Genomic DNA, 22,345 nt, shown 5'->3' with positions numbered 1-22,345 from the left:
TTAAAAACTTTTCCCAGCGAAAGTTAAACTTAGCGGGAAGTGCAATGTTGCGCGAGTCTCTCGAACATGATTGGTAGTTGCACTTTGATATGTAGTTTACAACTTGCAAAGTTTACGCCTTCCGAAATGCATTAAATTTAAACACGTATGTTTGGAATTTATTTACATGAAAAATACTTCTATATTTTTCTGATATGTGATTTAAAATAAGGTATATGAATTGGTGTAGGTGTAACGTGTAGTTGAATTTATTGATTCGACAAAGATTTGGGCATACACTTTATTTTATTTATTTTATTTATTAACACTTCGTTGCATATACATACATACTTTAAATACAACGAACGCTTTCTTAAAATTTTAAGTACATTGATCTCAATTTTAAATAGAAATAATACCTTTACTGTTCATTTAATTCACTTTAAGAATGACACATGCACCATTTTAATACGTACTAAGGAAATTTGAAATATCACAGAAATAAATATAATTACCATTTTTATCTACGAAATAAGGTACATTCTTTTATTCCTCTATTTTTAGATTAAATATTTAAACACGCATAACTTGGGGATTTCTAGTCTACCTTTATATTCCTAACTATTAAATTTGAAGTTGTAATTTGAATAATACAATCATAATTTAAATAAAATTAAATATTATTTATTTCAGCATAATATTATTTTACAATTTAAAAAAATATTATGTATGTAAAAACATTTATTTCCATAGTTTCTTGTGACACACAGGTATTTTTTTAAAACTATGATGCCTGTATGAAGTTTTATTTATAATACATACGCTGTACATAATAATAATTAAAAACAATTGTACAGAAACATTTTACTATCTTAATCAATAGGAACATGACGATTTATATAAATATATATTTTCTCTTTTACATATATTGATATTAGCGTAAAAGGTAACAAACTTTTTAAATTTGTTTTAATTTTCTTTTTTATTAATTCTAATTATTTTTATTATTACTATGTAGGTGGTAGAAAATTGTATATACATACAACCAAATTGTATATACATAACTGGACCGTTATTATAGATTTTACGTAACCATATTTATAGTATTTTGGCCGAATTTTAAATATTATTTTAGACCTTACCAATTATTTTCTGAAGAAAAATCCTTTCTCAAAATCTCCATTAAAATAAGTTAAAAGCTAAAATATTTTATCACTGACTTATCGAAAATATTAATAGAGCGATGTAAATTATTTTTAGATCACCGCCATTATAGTAAACAATACCGTAATACGCTTGAGGACAGGCTATTATATAATAAATTTCTCTATTGCATATTATATGATAAGCTTAGTTACACGATTATTAACTTATAGGGGAGTTAACATTTCTGCATCTATTTTTAAATACAATTTCGCAATACCATTAGCCAGATTTTTGGCGATTCTTCACCATACCAGCAAGTATTAAATGCGCATAGTAAGAACAATGTACGGGAAAGCTGGGATTCCAACCTTAGCATTAAAAGTTGCACCCCCGAACAACGCTTTTTATCATCATTTAACTGTTATATCTTTTCAACATACCGCAAAAACCTTAAGCTAATTACTAAATGTATTAAAAGAATACAATTAGTGTAGCTCTTTGATCTGAACAACTAAGCTTTACGCTAAGAGCTTTACAATATCGCTCAGAATTTCCCGTTAAAGCCTCTATCCCTTTAATATTAATAGAATTTTCTAGCGTGGAAAATTGTTTATATGATCTCCTTACGGCGTTCTGAAAGAACCTACTTTACTAAATAAACAAGATATAAAAGATAGAAAAGCTGGAAAAGGTTTCATTTCAAGTCTTTATACTTGAAAGGGATTGAAGATATTTTTTAAATAAGACCGAGTTTGGCTTATATAACACATACATATATAAAGCAATAATATTTATTAAACGGTATTTAAAAATTATACATTTTTCTCTGTTCTGTGGATCATTAATCAGTTAGTGAACAGCCATCGACGCCGTCGACTTTTCGGTCTGAGGTGCCGGTTTCCTCACGATGTTTTCCATCACCTACATAAAATGGTGCACAGCCAGGCTTCGAACCTACCATCTCGGACGGTTGAGCTGAAGCCACTAGGCCAATATAACTAGAATTATAATAACTTATACAACCAAAAGTTATTAAAATTTAAATTATTAAATAACATCATACATACTTCGATAGCTTGCTTGCGAGGCACTCAATTCCACGCTTGAGGGAATTGTGGAATCGGCTTTCCCCGGATATATTCTCACGTACGAGAGTGCTTCAGGGAGAGAAGCATGTATCAATATGCGTATGTAGATATAGTGCGCTATTACACAGGCGTGTTTGTGCTATTAAATAATGTTTAATGTCCTCTATAATCTCTGGTATCTTTGTGGCTATAGAGATAAGAAGCTTCGTATAAGACACGTGTTAATTGTGACATATTTTTATGTAGAATGAAAAGTGAACCTTTCTTTACCTCAGTGAAATAAAAGAATACTATTTAGAGCTTTTGAAAATTCAGCGAGCTATTTTTAATTTCTATGCAATGGAATACAATACATGCTACAAATGCAATCCTCATATTAAATTTTAGTCTTTTTAAAACATTTCGTCTGCTCAGTAATAGTTTCGACTTTAAGCTGTTTGGTATTTTACTATTTTGCTCGATAATTCTAAAAGCTTTATTTATTTATGAAAGCTCACCAAATCATAATTAATAAATTTTTACTTCTAAAATACATGGTATTGGTGAACATTAATATTACAAAACATTGAAATTTAACCTTTCCAATTTTTGATTTCACTAGTATTTTTTGCTTTACAATGCGGATTAGGTATTAGATAGCATTATCAATGCTTTTTAAAATTGATCAGCCCACCACCGAATATGTCTAGGCTTAGTAGTAGTACCCGACTAAGTAAGCCTTGCCAAGACTCCAAAGTAATTATTAATAAAAGCACGAATGGATGACATAATCTATCTTGTGTTCTGGCTATCACTGACAGTTGATGTATATCTTGCTTTGCTTCATTAACACTGACTTGGTCGTATTTATGAAATAAACAAACAGAAAAAATAAAATAACTATTAAAAGTAAATGTAATATTTAGCTATTGATACCATTCATGACGTCAATTAAGTTTATAGGGAGTAAATATTTGGTTGCTAACAAATGATTGATATAAATGGAGAGCGTAGATTTACAGTAGAAAAAATATTAAATCTCTATAATGCAAATAAACGTATCAATCTACGCATATTTGGTTTGAAAACAATGTCCAAAATATTTATATTTTCCTACCTGATTTTGACCAGAATTGCGAGCCGAAAGTTACTGATTAAGATAGTTTAAATTAGTTTGGCCATCACAAACGTTCACAATCGCAGCGCAGTGTAAAACTCAAATGTCGAAATTATCAGAATACTACACTGTTATTTTATTATTTAAAATACCAAAAACCTCTGCGAATTGGAACTGTCTGACGGAAATATAAGAAAGGGCATTGTTCAAAATTTGTAGCTACATGCTTTGACTCCAAGTAAGATTTAATTATACTTTATACTACTGCCCCCTCCAGTTTCCTTATTTATTATTATACAAAGATATTGGCCATAATCATTATTCATTACAGACACAAATATTTCCCGTCTCCTATAAGAATACTACCTAAAAACCTCACAGAAAACAAAAATTATCCTTCGCTCATTTCTTTTTTGTGTACACCGTCGAATATTTTACAAATGCTTCTACTATTTCACAGGTAAAATGTCTCTCGAATAGCAAAGTGGAATGCATCCATTTATTACCTGAAGAGTGTGCTTGACAAGCGCAGGCTTGAAGCATGAGGGTCATTAGTTTTCAGTCAAACGGTCCGAACCCAAGTGTCTGATTTATAATTAAAACTCTAAAACCTTTTTATCTACAAAAAACTATGAGATCCAATTTAGAAATTCATCAAATACTTACTCAATAACGTTTAATGTTCTTTACCGTTTTTCGAAACGAATTGTTTAGTCTACAAGTTCGAGAGAGTGTAAAGCAAAAAGTAAACTGAATTTATTGCCTGAAAAGGAAAAATAAATTTTCACCTATACCCCTAGGCAGTGTGTACACTTATCCTAACATAAATACATCATTATACTGAATTCTAACTTCACACATAACACATACAATCAAACAGATAATGAACATGTTTAAAAAAACATTGGTGCGATTTTTCAACGTTCCTGACTAGTTCACTCAGGTCTGGTTAACCCACGTTCTTAAAGGTAAAAGAGAAGAAGAATATGAGGAGCCAATTTTATAAGTCTTCGCGGTAACAAACCTAAATGTAGAAAATAACATGACTTGGCAAAAACCAAATGACAAAGTAAGCTATGGTCACCGTTCGACTAATAAATCTTGAAACATACATTTAAATATTAGAGTCAACACTATGTTTTACTATTACCTTGCAACGTAAGTGGGGCGCGGCCATTTTTGTAATAAAACGTTTAAACGAAACTATTAAGAAACGTCATTAATCATCGCGGAGGCTTAGCATTTTTAAAATACGTATTAAAATCTCGTATTTTTATAAATATTGCCTGAATCTAGCTTACGGGAAAATCTGTGATCGGGAAATAATGAATTGTGCATTAAGAAGATTTAATTATTCACGTCTCGTATGCTGGATGCTGGGTAATTATCGGAGAAAATTTAATTCACACTTCATTCAGTATTTTCCAGTTCGAATAATATTCTAACTTTTTTTATGGTTTGTTTTGTGCGGTCGTTTTAAGTAAGAACTTTATTAAAATCTCATAAAGCTCTGGCGTATTTTCTTTCATTATTGGAAAGTTTTTTATAATAAGTTAATATTGCTTTTATCAGAATAATAAGAAAATGATTGGAAATGGAATTTGCTCGTAATATTCTTGTTATATTTTTTTTAGGCTAATCGTATTTTCTTGTTAGGTCAATCTTTTACAATAGCGCTTTGAATCTCTGTCATTAAAAACTTTGGAATTGCTATTGCCTTTCTATCTATGACAATCATTCAATGTTTTAGACATTGAATATACTCACAAAATATATAAATAAAAAAGGGTTTTTGTCTAACATGGTAACAGTATGATGTTTGTCAGTCCTTACCCTTTTGCCGAATTTATGGGGCATAATTCAATAGTGTTTAAACCTTATTTGATAAATGAGTTCTGCCTTCCAAATAAAAATCTTAATCTTGTTTATTTTATTCATTAACATGTTTTACAAAAAAAACAAAATATGTTCTCAAATTTTAAGATATCGCATAAATTTTAACACATTTACCATAAGCAGTTTTTACTTAAACATGCTTTATAACTAAAAAACATTTCACCTTTATAGGTTACGAGTTTAAACGGTTGAAATTGGTATCGGTAATACATCTGCCCCGCGCTGATTGCCTCCGAATAATTAAAATCAAAAGGAAATTGTATTCGTGGCACACATTTCAACCCTCCGGCAGCTAACCTTCAACCACTAATTGTGTTTATTTCACAAACACGTTCAATTTCAAACTTTTCGTGAAAAATTCTATATGAAATAGTTCTAGTGGTCGAGAAAATTGGGCATAAATTTGGAGTTTTACAGCTTATTAAAAGTATTTCCACCATTTTAGTGTAACACTAATACGGTGAAAAAATATCACTTAAAGAACAATAAAGATAATCCAAATTACAGAATATAAAAGAAATACTTAATAACCTTAAAAAATATAATACCATAACATTTGGCAAGGTCTGAAGATACTGGCAGCGTTCCCCTTTTGAACAGCTAGACTAATTCTTTGTCCGAGGTAGCTGCCAGCTCTTCGGTCTCCTGTGATATCGACTAACCTATTTGCTATTTTCTAATAAAGTAATAAATCATTTGTTTTAATACATAGACCAATATTAACTAATTAATACGATAAAAGTACATTATAATTATTACACCTAGCTTTTAAATAATATCTCAAAAAAATAAAATAAATCAGTGCCGCTACAACCTTTTCAGGTCTGGGCCTCAGACTTCTGTATCTGTTTCATGATCATTTGTCAATCTAATAGGCAAGTAGGTGATCAGTCTCCTGTGCCTGACACACGCCGTCAACTTTTTGGGTCTACGACATGTCGGTTCGGTACGATGTGTTCCTTCACCGTTCGAGCAAATGTTAAATGTGCACATAAAGTACAGCAGAACAGTGAACAGCCGGGATCGAACCAACGACCTCAGGGATGAGAGTCGCACGCTGCCACTAGGCAAACACTGCTCAATATATCAAATTTAAACATATTATATAAACCTTTGTGAAACCACAGGATAGACAAATAAGTCCATCTCCATTTGTATATGTTAACGTAAAATTGTAAACAGCGTTAGATTGTAATCTATCTCGCGAGATTATAAACTGTCGAAAGATTGTGAACCTCAGCTTACTGCTTACAATTTAACGTATTATTTTTCGGTAGATTGTACTACACTCTAACGGTGTTTACAATTTTACGGTGACATATACATTAATTAGCTATAAAAAGTCTTACCTGTAGTAATATGTATACAAGAGAATGTTAACCTAGGTTGTCAATAAACTTTATCCAGTAATATTACTAAAATGATATTACACAACAAAATTCATTAAGTTTTATTTATGTACCAACAAAATTAAGTAAATTAATAATAAATTACCAATTGAATTCGATATCACACAGCTTTGATACTCCAAACCAAGTCTCAAATTGCCTAATAGCAGAATAAAAAAATCTTCTATATTTAGGTTAATCTATTAAAGTTTTCCTCCGCATAGCATCGAATGCACCAAATCTTTTATCTTATAGTTCGTTTGCCAACTATCCTGAGAGCCAAATTTCGTTCTTTTACATTAAATTAGATAGATAACCTCTTTAAAATACATTACAGTTTATAAAAATAAAATTTATGAGATAGTCGGTGGAAGCCAGTTTGATCTCCGGGCTCTATAGTACGGGGATGGTAACTTTAAAAAGCAAAATATGCTCAAAGTTTCAAACTCAAATCTGGTCATCTTATACCTTGTTAGAAGTTATAAGTAAAACAATTAAAAAATCAGTGGCGCTACAACCTCTTTAGGTCTGGGCCTCAGATTTTTGAATCAGTTTCATGATCATTTTAAAATCTAATAGGCAAGTATACTTGTGCATACTCCTGTGCCTGACACACGCCGTCGACTTTTTGGGTCTACGACATGTCGGTTTCCTCACCATGACGTGTTCCTTCACAGTTAGAACGAATGTTAAATGCGCACATAGAAAGAAAGTCCATTGGTGAGCCAGGGATCGAACCTACGACCTCAGGGATGAGAGTCGCACGCTTAAGCCACTAGACCAACTCTGCTCACAGAACAGTAAAACAATTGCTGAACATATTATCATGTCTACCCTACACATTAATACCTCTTCAAACTTAAAGTACCCATCAAATAAGTTAACAATTCGCAAAACTGATTAGCCCTTCTCTAAGGTCTCTTATAAACCTTTTAAGTAAAATCGTCCTAATCAAAAAAAATTATAAAAGGATTTAGATATTATTTTTCATTTAGAAATATTTAACAACTACCTACTTAAAAATACGAAATATGTTATACTAAAACATATGAAATTTTCAAATAAAATAGTAGTAACACCGTATAAGGGTAAGGTTTCGTGAAATTCCTTTGTTAGCACGGTATTTCGTATCAAAGCAAAATTGCGCAGGCGCTTAGACATCTTGGCAAGCGTCTGGTTGACACAATTAGAGAGCCTGGAGGTGACAGCTTCCGCGAACGACGAACTTTACTATCGAAATACTGCCAGCCATGAACAATGCCTCAAAATACAAAGTTTATGATCTACGTTTACTGCTGTGGAAGTTTATAGATATAAAGCGGTGTTAGTATAGTGGTTAAAGTTACCATTTTCAGCCTGACAATCCCTGACTGTGCTCCGATAATGGGTAAAGGATTTTCCGAAAGGAGAAAATAGTCAGGAAACTGTGGTAACCAACCGTTATTATAAAGAAAATTTTTCATTAAAACACACAGAAATAAATTGACAATGGTGAAAATTTTATAATTAATAAAATTAAGAATTATATAATTAGCGCAATGTATCACGTTCCCTTTAGCCCAAATTCATTTCGTTTTAATTAAATATTTTCATTATCATAAGATATCATATCAAAATGGGCTACTTTTGCTCTTTGTGTCGTATGCCTTTATACCGATACATATTTTCCGGGAAGCGAAAGCATCCTTCAGCGCCAACTTCACACAAGCAGTAAAAGTAAAAATATAAAATGATAACATTAGAAAATAAATACTCAAGAATTTATTTTCCAATAGAAGTTTATTTGATTTTATATCCATAAGCAATTGATTACATTTTACTATTGAATACATTACTTATACATGCATAGTTATATAATACACGATATGTACAATGGCCTCGCCTATTTTGTTCCCAAATAAAGTGTGGATTCGCGTGTCGGTCTGACCTCAAAAATGTATTCGTGTATGCAAATAGCTAGAGCAGACCTTCAACAAGCAAAAACTGTTAAATTTCTAATATTATACAATTATTTAAACGATGCACGATTTGTGTGCAACTGTAATAATTATGTAGATATAACTATGTAATTTTTTTTTACGACAATTCACACCAATTGACCTAGTCCCATGATAAGCTGGTGAAGCTTGTGTTATGGGTACTAGGCATACGGATATACATACATATTATAGATAGATAGACACATAAATACATATTTAAACACCCAAGACCTAAGCACTACACCAAATGCTCATCACATCGATGTTCGTCTCAGCCGGGGATCGAACCCGGGACCCATGGATTCGCTACTAAGCACTAGACCAATGAGTCGTCATATAAATAAAATCAATAATATAATAAATAAAATGTAAATAAAATCTTTATCTACAAAAAATAGAGGAATTAACGAATTCGTCGTAACTGGAATAAAATATTCCCACGTCAAGTGTAAATAAAAATTAAGTCGTTTCATCCGTTTTAACTGGAATAGCCTCAACACCGAAATATTACCAATATTCGTATAAATATTTGAGATTTTCAGCCAATAACTGGATTTTCAAACAGTGAGGAATTTTATTGAAACGTTGATGGATTTCCGTTATCCAGATGTGAATTTTTGTCAAGTAATTATTTTATTATTATAATAAACAAGCAAAAAGGAATAAGTAGACTGAATTGTATTTGTTATATTTAAATATGAAAAGAGAAGAAAGTATATGAAGTGACTAAAAACTGTTATATTGCGAAGTATTCGAAATATCTGTATTATAATAACAACATTGATTTGTCAAAAAAAATCTATTAAGCTAAACCTGAAATGAATATATACAATTCAACACAATACAAAACTCATATTAAATAACGGACATTAAAAAATCGATGCGAGAAAATGTGCATTTTTCATAACATTAGCCTTGATATTATACAAATAAGCTATCATCAAGATTATTACAGAAAATGAAGGCAGCTATCAATGTTCTTACAAATTGGTATGCAATTTTCTAGTGTGTGAATATTTTATGCAAGATTGACTGACATAATTGTATAATACTCTGTTACAATAATGTTGGGTTTCGTTATTCAATTCAATTCTAAAAATGCACTTGTATTATGAATGATTGATTGTGTCATATAAACTGTGACATGTGAAATTTGTTAGATAAATTTGAGTAAGCGCGCTATTATTAATATAATTGCAGTCACGAAACTAAAACACGTCAAATTCAATTTAAAACTTTTGTTAAAACCTGTATAACTTATTGTTTTTATTTCTTCAGTCTTTTTCCGTGAAGTCACTTTCTATTAAATAGGACTTACGCTGTAAAGAGACATTAACAGATGAATTTTAGATTTTTTGAAAATCACAAATGAATTGTAAATACTGCATTTTATATTCCCCTAGTTGGTTTTACACTGGAGTAATAACAGTTTGGTTCGACACCATTGAGTTTGCGAGCGTAAACTGCGCAATTTAACACATATTTGAAGCCGAAATCTCGGGCGAAGGCTAGTACGTAATGTTGCCAATTACTTCACTTGTATAGAGTGGGTGGCGCCAGCCTTGACCGCACCCACAAGCTCTGTATACACTGTAATTATCCTAGGAAATTTTAGTACCTATTTAAAACTATTATATTATTCTGTTTGAGCACTCAAATTATAGCGCATCGGCCATAATGAGCTGAAATTCGTTGACAAATTTACGTATTCTATTATTTACGCCGTATTTAGCGATGAGCAGTGTTGGCCTAATGGCTTCAGCGTGCGACCCTGAGGTCGTAGGTTCGATCCCCGGCTGTGCACCATGGACATTCTCTCGATGTGCGCATTTAACATTCGATCGAACGGTGAAGGAAAATATCGTGAGGAAACCGGCTTGCCTTAGACCCAAAAAGTCGACGGCGTGCGTCAGGCACAGAAGGCTGATCACCTACTTGCCTTTTAGATTAACAGGTACAGAAATCTGAGGCCCTGAGGTTAAGATAAAAAAGTCCCAAACATTATTAAATACCATTCGAGTTGGTTTGGAAAGATTGAGTTTACGACATAATAATAGAATACAGATATTTTCTCATTATTCTTATCTCAATGTTTTTTGAAGTTATACTTCTTTAGACGCGTTATGAAAAATTTATGAGAGTGAAATTTTACGATGCGCGCGCACCGTGACACAAAATTAACAGAATGAAGTTGCCCACGGAAGATGCTACGGCATTGGACATCATTTAAAAACAACATTCGAATAACAATAGAATTTATGTTACACTTAATGTAAGAGAATAACAATAAATATTAATTTTTCAAATGTAAACTGAACTTTATCGACTATAATGACTCCTTTTCCAGTCTTTGATTATTTAATTGTACTTAATTAATTATTTGCATGCAATCAAAAGCTATTTTTAATAATACCATAGAAGTATAACTTCTTACGCGCGTACATAAGTACATGCACCCTTTTTTAAGTATGCAGTGCAATTTAAGTGTCAAAACATAGCCCCTTAGTATGAGTCACAAATATCAAAAACGTTTTGATTTTGACGTTGACGATTTTGACATATGAAATTCAGTGACCGCACTACCCCTGACCTCTAAATCTGACACTAACAGCGATACTTAGAACCACTCAAGGTCATACAAGTCAGCGCAGAAGTAAATTTCAAACAAGTTTATCGTAGATCCTAATGGCAGCTTCTAAGAGGAGGCGTCCTAATAGGTTATTCAACTTTGTTTAGTTACACCGTACTTAAGATATATGTATATAACCGTTTATAGTTTATAGAAATTCAGTAATAGCAAATTCAAATTCAAAAATCATTTAATCATATAGGTAGCAGATTGTACACTTATGATCGTCAAAAAAAGAAATGTATATGAAATGATTCTAACTTTACATTTAGTGCCAGTTCTCAAATCAAGGGCGTAGAACAGAGAGGAGGACTGGAAATAAACTGTCCGCCACTCTTTTTAATGGCCATATTTTTTTTACAGAACGTTAGTAAGGAGCTGCAACCATTACAACATGTTCCACATGACATCTTAAGTAATTAATAATAATAACATAAATTAAAAACAAAGACTTGTCCTCTATCATGCATGGTGAAATAGGAGCACGCACTTACACACTCGTCTCACGGGAACAAGACTCAATATTCTCGATATTCGCATATTCTAAATCGAATTAACTTCGATGTATTATTTAATTGCGTGTAAGATTTTCTTTAAACTAAATTATTGATTGTCTAGCTGGGAGAATCCTCCCAGACAATGTGCAAATTACTGCTCTCATGAGAATAAACGTGTTCCAAAATAACGCAGACGTCAAGATGTCTGGTCTGTTAGAATACGGTGAGACGTATGCTTTGAATAATAAATATTAAGCTATCTTTGTTTAGGCGAGAATATATATTTTATTAGTCTTGAACTAGCCCGCTTTTACCGAAAAAGGTTAGGACAAATCTAATACTAGAACGCAGTTATGAGACTTATAACATGTTATAAACCAACTTTCGAAATATAAATTTAAAAATTACATAAATACTAAAACTATGGAGAAAAATTAACTAACTCAATGATGATGGGAATTATTTTATACTAGCGTCCGTCTAAAGCTTCCCGCTCTTGGATTTAGTATATTTAAGATTTTTTTAACTATAATTGTTATAACTTTATTTACATTATAGCTGAAGGAATACTTTATTTTAATTTCCCTTCTTTTACTGAAAACCGTACAAAAATTCGTTCTGTAGCTATTGTTATTAGTAAACAAACTTCTATTTTTGAATTCGGTCCAGTAGTTTTAGAGATACAAACACAAAAAAATCATGGATTAGTCTTAAAGCACATTACATAGGGTACATTGTAAAGTTCAATGTTGTCTCAGGGAAAAGAAAATTTATTAATTAAAAAATACAGATTTTTTATTAATGCATTGAAGCATTGAATTATTCTTTTGTTTTTTTTTCTTCAGTACGGTTTCTATATTGTATTTTGCAAAAAACACGATAAAACCTATCGTATTATGTTCAGTCTCATTGTTTCTTGAATTCTTTCTTTGTTATTTAGCTTCTTATTTTATTTCACAATACGACACTAGACTGTTGTATTTACTACTATTGTATGTACTATTGATTTAATTAAAATATACCGAAAGATTTTCACGTATTAATCGTTCGTGATCGTCCCTTGAAAACTAAAAAAAGGAAGTTCTAGAACTAGCCAAACCCACTTGATTTTATTTGTCATCTTTAAAAATAATTTTGATGAGGCGCAATTTATTTCCCAGCTCTGAACATTCGTGTAATGTTTAAAATTATTGACTGTACAGAGTAACTTTTATTTAACATGCAATTTGAATTGACTCACCACGCTATCGCAAGGACGTTATTACATTAATAATACTTTATTTAACGTCAGCATTGAATATTTTAACATGTTCATGTCGAAGATGGCATGCGCGGATTTCGTCCTGTCGGCACATCTATTTTTAGAACGCTCAGAATGTGGTTTCACCGTTGTAACGAAAGTTATTCATATTATATTAGACGGGTTTAGCTTTGGAGGTTGTGTTAATAAAGGCCATGAATTAGTAATTATAATTACGTTTACCTCTTATGTATTTAGTTTTCACAAGCTTTTTAAATAATTAACTGAACATGGATTTAGTTTATAATCCTAAATAGTATCCCGTTATTTGTTTGTACTCGCCTAAATTTTTACAACACAATTATGCTTTTGTTTATCTATCAGAAAATCTATTAGGAGACTGGCCATCCGTTACATTAATAAAGGTAATTAAGGGATTAAATCCCCTTTTATACCGTATATGCCATCTACGTTATCAACTACCCAATTAGGAAATCGGAGGTGCGCGGCAAAAACTGCCTTGAAAAACGCAGCATTGAGCAAGACCTGAGGGCCTCTCTGAGGAGCCACTCTAACGGTTAATATTATTTTAGGTCTACCCTATGTAAAGAAAATGGATATTGTAGTCAAAATTCTGAGTTGGATTGGATAATCTTTGTAAGGTCTCAGACAAGCCTCCACCTCCTGAACGTGTCAAAAGGATACGCTTTGCTGACTTATACTTAGTCATTTCTGTATTTCTTTAGAAACGAAAAACTTTTATCAGAGCACACATTTCAATAATACGATTGCCGGAAAACGAAACATTGTGTTTAATCATTATTTGAACATAATGTGAGTGTCAAATTCATCCAATAAATTAAGTATTTACACAACCATTGAAATCCGTGTTGGTTTACAAAATAGCGAGGCACAATAAAATGTATAGGGGAATATTTGAATGCCATGTTCGTTGAAAGTTTGTTTACCGCTAAAGCTACGGATTCCTAGAAAAGCGGTGCTGTTAACTAACGGCCGCTCATTTTACGGTTCTTAATAATGGCCGTTTTTACGGTGGCCAAGCTGTGGTTTCCTAGAAAGTAGTGCGGCCGTATTCAATATATATTCCCTAGTGGGAGTGCCATGCTGTTGCCTTCGGGCTTCAGCCAAATGGGCAGGCACGACCGGGGCAGTACCACTGTCTCTTAGAAAACCGGCGTGAAGTGATGCAATAGGTTCGCCCTATTGTACTCGCGTTTCGTGCGGTGAGAGAGACTCCCGGAGCCCATCCCCCCCCCCCCCATATGAAATATGAAGGCGCAGAAAAAAGAGAATCTACCCCAGGGGGGTACCACACGCGCTCGCGGTGGAGAATCCCCCTCTGGGCGTCCAACACCGGGACACTCAGCACCCGGTGGTGGACGCACAGGCTGCCCTTCGTATTCTGGGGGGGGCAACTCTGCGCTCAAAAACAAAAACAGTTATCGTTCTCGGGGCAAACGGAGCAATTCAACAAAGGCACCCCCGTCCACGCTCGCCGTGGACTTCACAAATGTTAGGGGGCTCAATTCCAACATCAACGCAGTCCACTACCATTTAGAGACTGCGAAGCCGGCCTTGCTCTTTCTTACCGAGACTCAGATATCCCCCCCGGCTGATACTTCCTACCTCTCCTACCCGGGGTACAAATTGGAACATTCATTTGTGCCGCGGGCTGGAGTTTGCGTGTACGTCAGAGAGGATATCTGTTCTCGTCGCCTCGGGACGCTTGAAGGAAGGGACCTATCTAACCTCTGGCTGCGCGTAGACTGCGATGACCATCCGCGATTCTACGCATGCCTGTATAGGTCCCATAGCGGAAATACCGAAACTGACCGACTCATTGAGCACATCCAAATGGCTACAGATTCCCTGCTCGAAAGGGTTCCTACCGCTGAAATCGTGATACTTGGCGATTTTAACGCCCACCATGCCGATTGGCTCGGCTCTGAAACCACCGATCACGCGGGAAGATCCTTTCACGACTTTGCTTTAGCCTACGACCTGACACAAATGGTCCCTGCGATTACGCGAATACCAGATGTGGATGGTCATAAACCCTCTTTGTTGGACCTTCTGCTGACTTCACATCCGGAGAACTATCAAGTCTCTGTTGACCCGCCATTAGGTTCATCAGATCATTGTGTGGTCCGGAGTTCTGTGCCTTCTACGCGCCCTTCACGGCCCCGCTTTATGGGTTGTCGCCGTATTTGGCACTATAAGTCAGCAGATTGGGATGGGATGCGGTCTTTCTTTGCGTCCTTCCCTTGGGGGCCTATGTGCTTTTCGCCGGAAGCTCCAGATTCCGTCGCCACCTCTGTCACCGAAGTGGTTCTGCAGGGCATGGAACTCTTTATTCCATTTTCTGCGGTGCCGATCGGTGGCAAGTCTCAGCCCTGGTTTAAACGTTCTTGCAAGGCGGCCTCGCGTCGAAAGCGAGAATGCTTTAAGGCATGGGCGGAAGCGGCGAAATCTCGTGATGCCAATACCAGCGAACTTAAAACAGCATATAACTCAGCCTCCAGGTCCTTCAAACGGGAAATCACTAAGGCAAAGTCAGAGCACATTGCCGGATTTGGCGAGAGATTGGCCCAACTCCCTTCAGGGACACGTGCCTTCTGGTCTCTCGCCAAAGCTGTCCAAGGGAATTTCTGTCAGCCCGCCATTCCGCCACTGCACAGGGAGGATGACTCTCTAGCCCATACTGCGAAGGAGAAGGCCGACCTTTTGGGCTGTCTCTTCGCGTCCAACTCGACTTTGGATGACCGAGGGAGATCACCACCGACCATTTCGCGGTGTGATTCTTCGATGCCGGAAATCACATTCCAGCAACGTGCTGTCCGCAAAGCACTTTCTTCCTTGGACATTCATAAGTCGAGCGGGCCGGATGGTATCCCCCCAATTGTGCTGCGTACTTGTGCTCCTGAGTTGGCTCCGGTCTTAACGCGCCTTTTCCGGTACCTGTACTCGCTCGGCACTGTCCCGAAGTGCTGGAAGACCGCTTCGATACATCCGATCCCAAAAAAAGGCGATCGCTCTGATCCGTCCAACTATCGCCCAATAGCTATAACCTCCTTGTTCTCCAAAATAATGGAAACCATTATTAATAGCCAGCTCTTGAGGTATCTAGAGGGCCACCAGTTGATTAGCGATTCTCAGTACGGCTTTCGTCGTGGTCGCTCAGCTGGTGACCTCCTTGTATACCTTACCCATAGGTGGGCAGAGGCAATTGAGTCCAAGGGGGAGGCGCTGGCGGTAAGTTTGGACATAGCGAAAGCCTTCGATCGGGTGTGGCATAGAGCACTGCTCTCGAAGCTTCCAGCCTATGGGCTTCCCGAGAAATTATGCGATTGGATCTCCAGCTTTCTGGCCGATCGGAGCATCAAGGTCGTCATCGACGGAGCATGTTCCGACCTTAAACCCGTAAACGCTGGGGTCCCACAAGGCTGTGTTCTATCCCCGACCCTATTTCTTCTGCATATCAATGATATGTTGCAACTTAGCAACATTCATTGCTATGCGGATGACAGCACTGGGGATACTCTTTACACTGGCCGGGCAGGTATTTCTCGGGCAGTTGTTGATGAGTACCGGAACAAACTTGTGTCTGAAGTCGAAACTCTACTACGTGGAGTCTCAGACTGGGGCAGACAAAACCTAGTCCAATTTAACCCCAAGAAGACACAAGTTTGCGCGTTTTCCGCTAAAAAAATACCCTTTGTCGCTACTCCTCTTTTCGAAAACACTCTTCTTAAAGCCACAGCCAGCATTGGAATACTTGGCGTTGACATATCGAACAACGTTCAGTTTCGCGGTCACTTGGAGGGAAAGGCTAAATTAGCCTCCAAAAAGCTTGGTGTGCTCAGCAAGGCGAGGCGGTACTTCACTCCGGGCCACCGCATGCAACTATATAAAGCGCAAATTCGGCCCCACATGGAGTACTGCTCTCACCTCTGGGCGGGGGCTCCCCAGTACCAGCTCCTTCCACTTGACCGTATACAACGCAGAGCGGTTCGAATCGTCGACGACCAATCCCTCTCCGATCGGCTTGATCCTTTGGCGTTGCGTAGAGATGTGGGGTCACTCTGTATCTTCTACCGCATTTACCATGGAGAGTGTTCAGAGGAGTTGTTCGGATTAATACCTGCAGCTGAGTTTCATCATCGGACGTCGAGGCAGAATACGAAATTCCACCCGTATCACCTCGACGTCCGCCGTTCCACAACTGAGCGTTTTTCAAGGCAGTTTTTGCCGCGCACCACCACTATGTGGAACCAGCTGCCCACTGAAGTATTTCCGAACCAATTCGACTTAGGGTCCTTCAAGAAAAGAGCGTACCAATTCTTAAAAGGCCGGCAACGCACTCGCGAGCCCTCTGGCATTGAGAGTGTCCATGGGCGGCGGTATCACTTTACATCAGGTGAGCCTCCTGCCCGTTTGCCCCCCGTTCTATAAAAAAAAAAAAAAAAAAAAAATCGTAGTCACTCAGTACTCACTCGAGCGTTAGGTCGTGCACTGTTAAAAATGGACGATTTGGACATAGCATTATTAGTATTTTTGGACGATGAAGAGTCATCAGAAGACGAAAAAAAGCGTTTGAAGGAGAGTTGCTTCACAAATTTTGCTTCATCTGAGCTTGTCTGTACCCTTTGGATTTGATATTGTACAAAACTTCATGATTTTTAACAAAATCAATTAATTGTTCATCATTTTCGCTCGTCCAAGTCATTGTAGTAATTAAATATGCGCACCGCTACATGCGAAAAACGTTGAACTAATGACAGCACCGCTATTTGACGTTACGGTGACACTCAACGTTCTCTAGAAATCCTACTCCAATGTTATTTATAAACGTTAGATAATGGCACCGCTTTTCAAGGAAACCGTAGCTTAATTGTATGGAAGTGTCGTAATTAAACTTAGTTCAGATTTCATTCAGAAGCAAACGTGCATTTACCAGTTAAGTTTGAATCAAAAGAGCTTCCAAGTCGAGGTTGAATGTAAACTACATTCAACATCGACTTGGAAGCTCTTTTGATTCATACGTAATTTCTTCATTTTCATTTAACTCTAGTCTTGTTGTAAAGAGTTTACAAGGGTTTACATAATATATTTGTGAAAATTTGACGCAAAATGAAAGAATTTTATTTTATAATAAGTATAAAAAGAGCGCAAAAGCAAGCTAACGCAGCCCATGCGGGTGCGTTGCCGGCCTTTTAGGGATAAGAAGGCTCTTTTTTTACACAACTACTGTGTTACCATCTTAAAGATTATTTATCCAGTATAAATAAAAACTATGGTTACCAACGATTATAAGGTATATTAGACAGATACGTAGCTAACGAAAGCGTTCTATACTTTATCAAACTCCTACACTGTGTGCCTGCTTTTACAAAATGGTTGATAATGTATAGCCGAGTCAAATAATAAAAATTCTACCTAAGACCAATTTTAATATGACCATAAGTTTGAAATCAAATACTAAAGTATAGTTCTAGTTATAGAAACGTATAACGTGAACTGAAATAAAAGAATGCAAAATGAGACTGAATATAATTCGATTGGTTTTATTTTGTTTGTACTCAGCAAAATGCAATCTCGAACCGTATTGAAGAAAAAAAAAAAGAAATACTTGAATGCTTTCATACTGTATAAAAACAAACAAAGATATTGAAGAGAAGAAGTTGGAGAGGTTTCGACGGGCTTGAGGGCTTCGTCTAGCTTCTGTCAATCGACAATGATTTTGGACCTCTTCTCTTGGGTGTTTTATCCTAACTCGGTCCTCCTGGACCGAATTCAAACTTAACCGAGACGAGACTTCGTGTAGCACGCTCTACGCTACGCGTTATTGCTACGTTGCGTAGAACCGAAGACTTCCGTTGAGAGAAGGCCGTTACAATTTTGTTTCGTACCCTAATCGTCGGTTGAATGAGGGCAATAAGTCTCCGAGGGCTGACCGATTGGAGTTGTTTTAGTTACCTTGTGTATGTATGCTGTACAAATTCCCGACCAATGATCAATAGATGAGCGTTACGCGTTTCTCCGAGGGAAACCTAAGTGCGAGAATGCTGGGCTTGAGGAATGATCTTTGGAAGAATATGTCTATCTGGTGGATAACTATGAGGAACCAGCTGCCCACTAAAGCATTTCCGAACAATTTGACTTAGGGTCCTCCAAGCTATAAGCGCACCGATTCCTTAAAAAGCTCGCAACACATGTGCGAGCCTTCTGGCTGTGTAAGTGCCCATGGGCAGCAGAACATCATGTCAGGCTCGTGCCCGAGTGTACCCTGTACTATAAAAAAGGCATGTGTTACATCTTACTTCAGAAATGTCGCATATTCGAGAAAATTGGTTGAAATGTAGTAATGTAATGACTCTTCGGAAAGAGCCGGGCGTCGAGTCCCCCATTAGCATAGCAAGTTGAACATTTCCGACTAAATGTCGAGAGTCGACAAGGAGCTTCATTATGTCAATTATACGGTATGCAATTTCGAAATTCATAGAAAATGACCGGAATATTTCATAACAATTTCGCGCCAATTTAGAGTGTTAACATAGGAATATTTCAATAATTTTACCTGAATATGAATTAATTCTGTGCCAACTTGATATTGCAGTATCAAGCTAACCGCAGTTACTGATAAGCACTTAAAACGCCAAGTTATTTAAATTTAATTGAATGCTTGCGTAAGTATTTAACGCAGTTTTATTTACTTAGAATAATCATGTATAACATTATTATCATTATATAGCCGTCAATGTGAGGCTAATATAATAATAAATACGTGCTTGATACGAATAATGTTAATACATACTTGATCATTATTTTCCTCCGTATTCGATCTAAGAAAGGGGCTTGGGTCTTGGCTTGGTTACCCATTCGTCGGCTGCGTGATGATCATGCTCTCTCTTACATTTCATCGTTTTCAATCCTAAAACTCATATTTATAGCCTACGCTCATAGCTATAGCCTACGCTCTTTCAACTCATAGCTATAGCTTACGCTCTTTCAAAAATTGTTTCTTGAAGAATTGTTTAGAGGCTTCAGAGTGAAGAAATGTAATTCACTTCTTGTCTCTTTCCGCCTAGCTCGCGTTTTTTGATTATCTAATAAAAAAATTCAAATTCAGTAATTCATGAGATGCGTTCGTTTAAACAAACTCTCCAGCTTTAAAAGTAATATAGCTTTATCTTAATTGTATAAAAAAAAATACCTTTCTTACCTACCTTAAATACCTAATTATGAATGTTTAAGTTAATTTTAATTATATTTAATATGGTCGACTATCAATCATACACACTTTATAAAACAATAATTTTAAATAAAATATCTTTAAATTCTAATCTTTTGAATAAAATACAATATTGGTTCCATCGATAATACTGAATTCCAAATAGATTTCATCAATACAATACGAATTGTGAACGAAATTAAGAATGCATAGCGAGTTGAAGTGTTTGAACTTTATTAATAATAAAGTAACTCGCTTGTACCACGATGAAAACTATCGAAGGATTTGCTTACAAAATTTATTTATTCATTTAAAAATGAAGGCAATTGTTGCATAAACTAGAACGAATGATAGGCATCAAAAATAAATACAATTTATTCACACTTCACTGCACAACATAAAAACTATTTACAAGATACAAAATAAAAATAAAATACGTAGTCCAATGAGTGGCTTTACTGCTAATAAGTTATATCTGCCTCTTTTTGCTTATGATATAATACTGTAAACAAAAACATAATGCCCTTCCTAAACTCGGGGGCGATCGGAAAAAAATCCTGTATCATTATTTAAAGAACATTTTGTCACATAGATTTATTTTCAACACTAGAGTGATAAAGACAAAACATATAGGCTTTGTTGGCTCATTGTTTATGTATATTGTGAATTCATAGTAACAGATCTAAACAAAACATATTAAAGTACATATAACCTAGGTAACTGAAATTATATTTTTATTTTAATCGAAATTATAAATAAATAGTAAATTTGATGTGACACAATTGAATTTCTGTTTTATTAGTTAGGTATTCTTAAAAGATTATATTCACCAGGGATTGACCCATATACCCGGGTTTACATATATATTTGTATAAAAATATATGTAAAGCCGGGTAGGTGGGGTAAATGCGAGTACCATAACTAGATTGACTGGTTATTTTGTGGTCTTTTACAATTTACAAATAATTTTTACTGTGAATATTAAACATGTTTTAGGCTTTTCTTTGATGTAATTACTTATATTTAATTATGGATGATTACATATTAACTCTCTATTGCATTTTCCCGGTGTAAAGGGGTAAATTTAAAAAATATGTTAAAATTCTTATAGTGTAGATAGTTACTAATCTGGGGTAATAGCAATAAAATACGCAAATTGAAATATACTTTGGTTTTTATTGCAAAGAGATTGGTGAAAATCTGTCAATCCATCAGATTCAATAAGTTGACAAAGTGTAGTGCAAGAAGTACTTTACGTGTATAAGAGATGCCAGCACTAGTTTATTTTGTGTGTAAACAGTTTAAGTTATGGTATTACATTTGCCCCGTTCATGCATTTACCCCACCTGACTATATTATATGGGTTTGCACTACAAGTTGCCGCAAGAATAAAGCGTGAGATGAGATTACACCATACTTAAAACAGTGACTACAAACCTTATCTATGGACTCAAAGTATTTAATAAAATAAGTGTTTTACAGACCAATACATCAATTACAATATAAGATTAGTACACGAATATATTAATGATTTTAATATTAAATACACAAACGGGGTATTTTTATACAGGTTAATGGTGGATTTTAGCAGGACTTTTTTATCTAAGTTTATATAGACGAAAAATAAACGAATCCGGTAATTATGATTCGTTTCATTGCAAATATCCATTTAATTCGATAAGTCTAATGAAAACTCGTTCAAATTTACATTAACACACGATAAATACACAAACAAGTTTCCGCGTTAATTAAACAAATAATCAATTCCAACAGGGTCTGTACACATAAAATAATTCGAAATAGGAATTATTTGGACGTACAATTTTTTTATTGTAAAATGCACCTTAAACAAAGTGGATAGGTTTTAATTTAGTTAGAATTAATTCTTCGTATTAAATTTTTAGTATGGGATTGTCTAGTTTTAAGAAGCTATATTGTTTTCATATATAGGCACTCCCTAATGAGGCCATGTAACAACGACAATGTTATTTAAAGGTGTTTTTTGTAACAATGAACTTAGATGCCAAAATATATTTTGATTAAGGTAAGCTGGTCGAAAACACTGGTAGTACTGGAGATCACAGAGCTGGCACTTTCCTCGCATAGCGTATTAACCTCAATAGCACATGGAATTATCAGCATTTGATGTACAAAC

At 35.3% G+C, this 22,345-nt stretch overlaps 1 protein-coding gene across 3 annotated transcripts in view; it reads left to right on the top strand.

Moving 5' to 3' along the window:
* The window catches only part of LOC125062718 (gamma-aminobutyric acid receptor subunit beta-like), a 30,884-nt gene that overhangs the window by 310 nt on the left and 8,229 nt on the right, over positions 1 to 22,345 (top strand). The gene's annotated exons all lie outside the window — the stretch shown is intronic.

The sequence above is a fragment of the Pieris napi genome, chromosome Z, assembly GCF_905475465.1.
Source record: "Pieris napi chromosome Z, ilPieNapi1.2, whole genome shotgun sequence".
Lineage (NCBI taxonomy): Eukaryota > Metazoa > Arthropoda > Insecta > Lepidoptera > Pieridae > Pieris > Pieris napi.
Note: the sequence above shows the minus strand (reverse complement) of the source record. Positions and strands in the feature narration are given on the sequence as shown.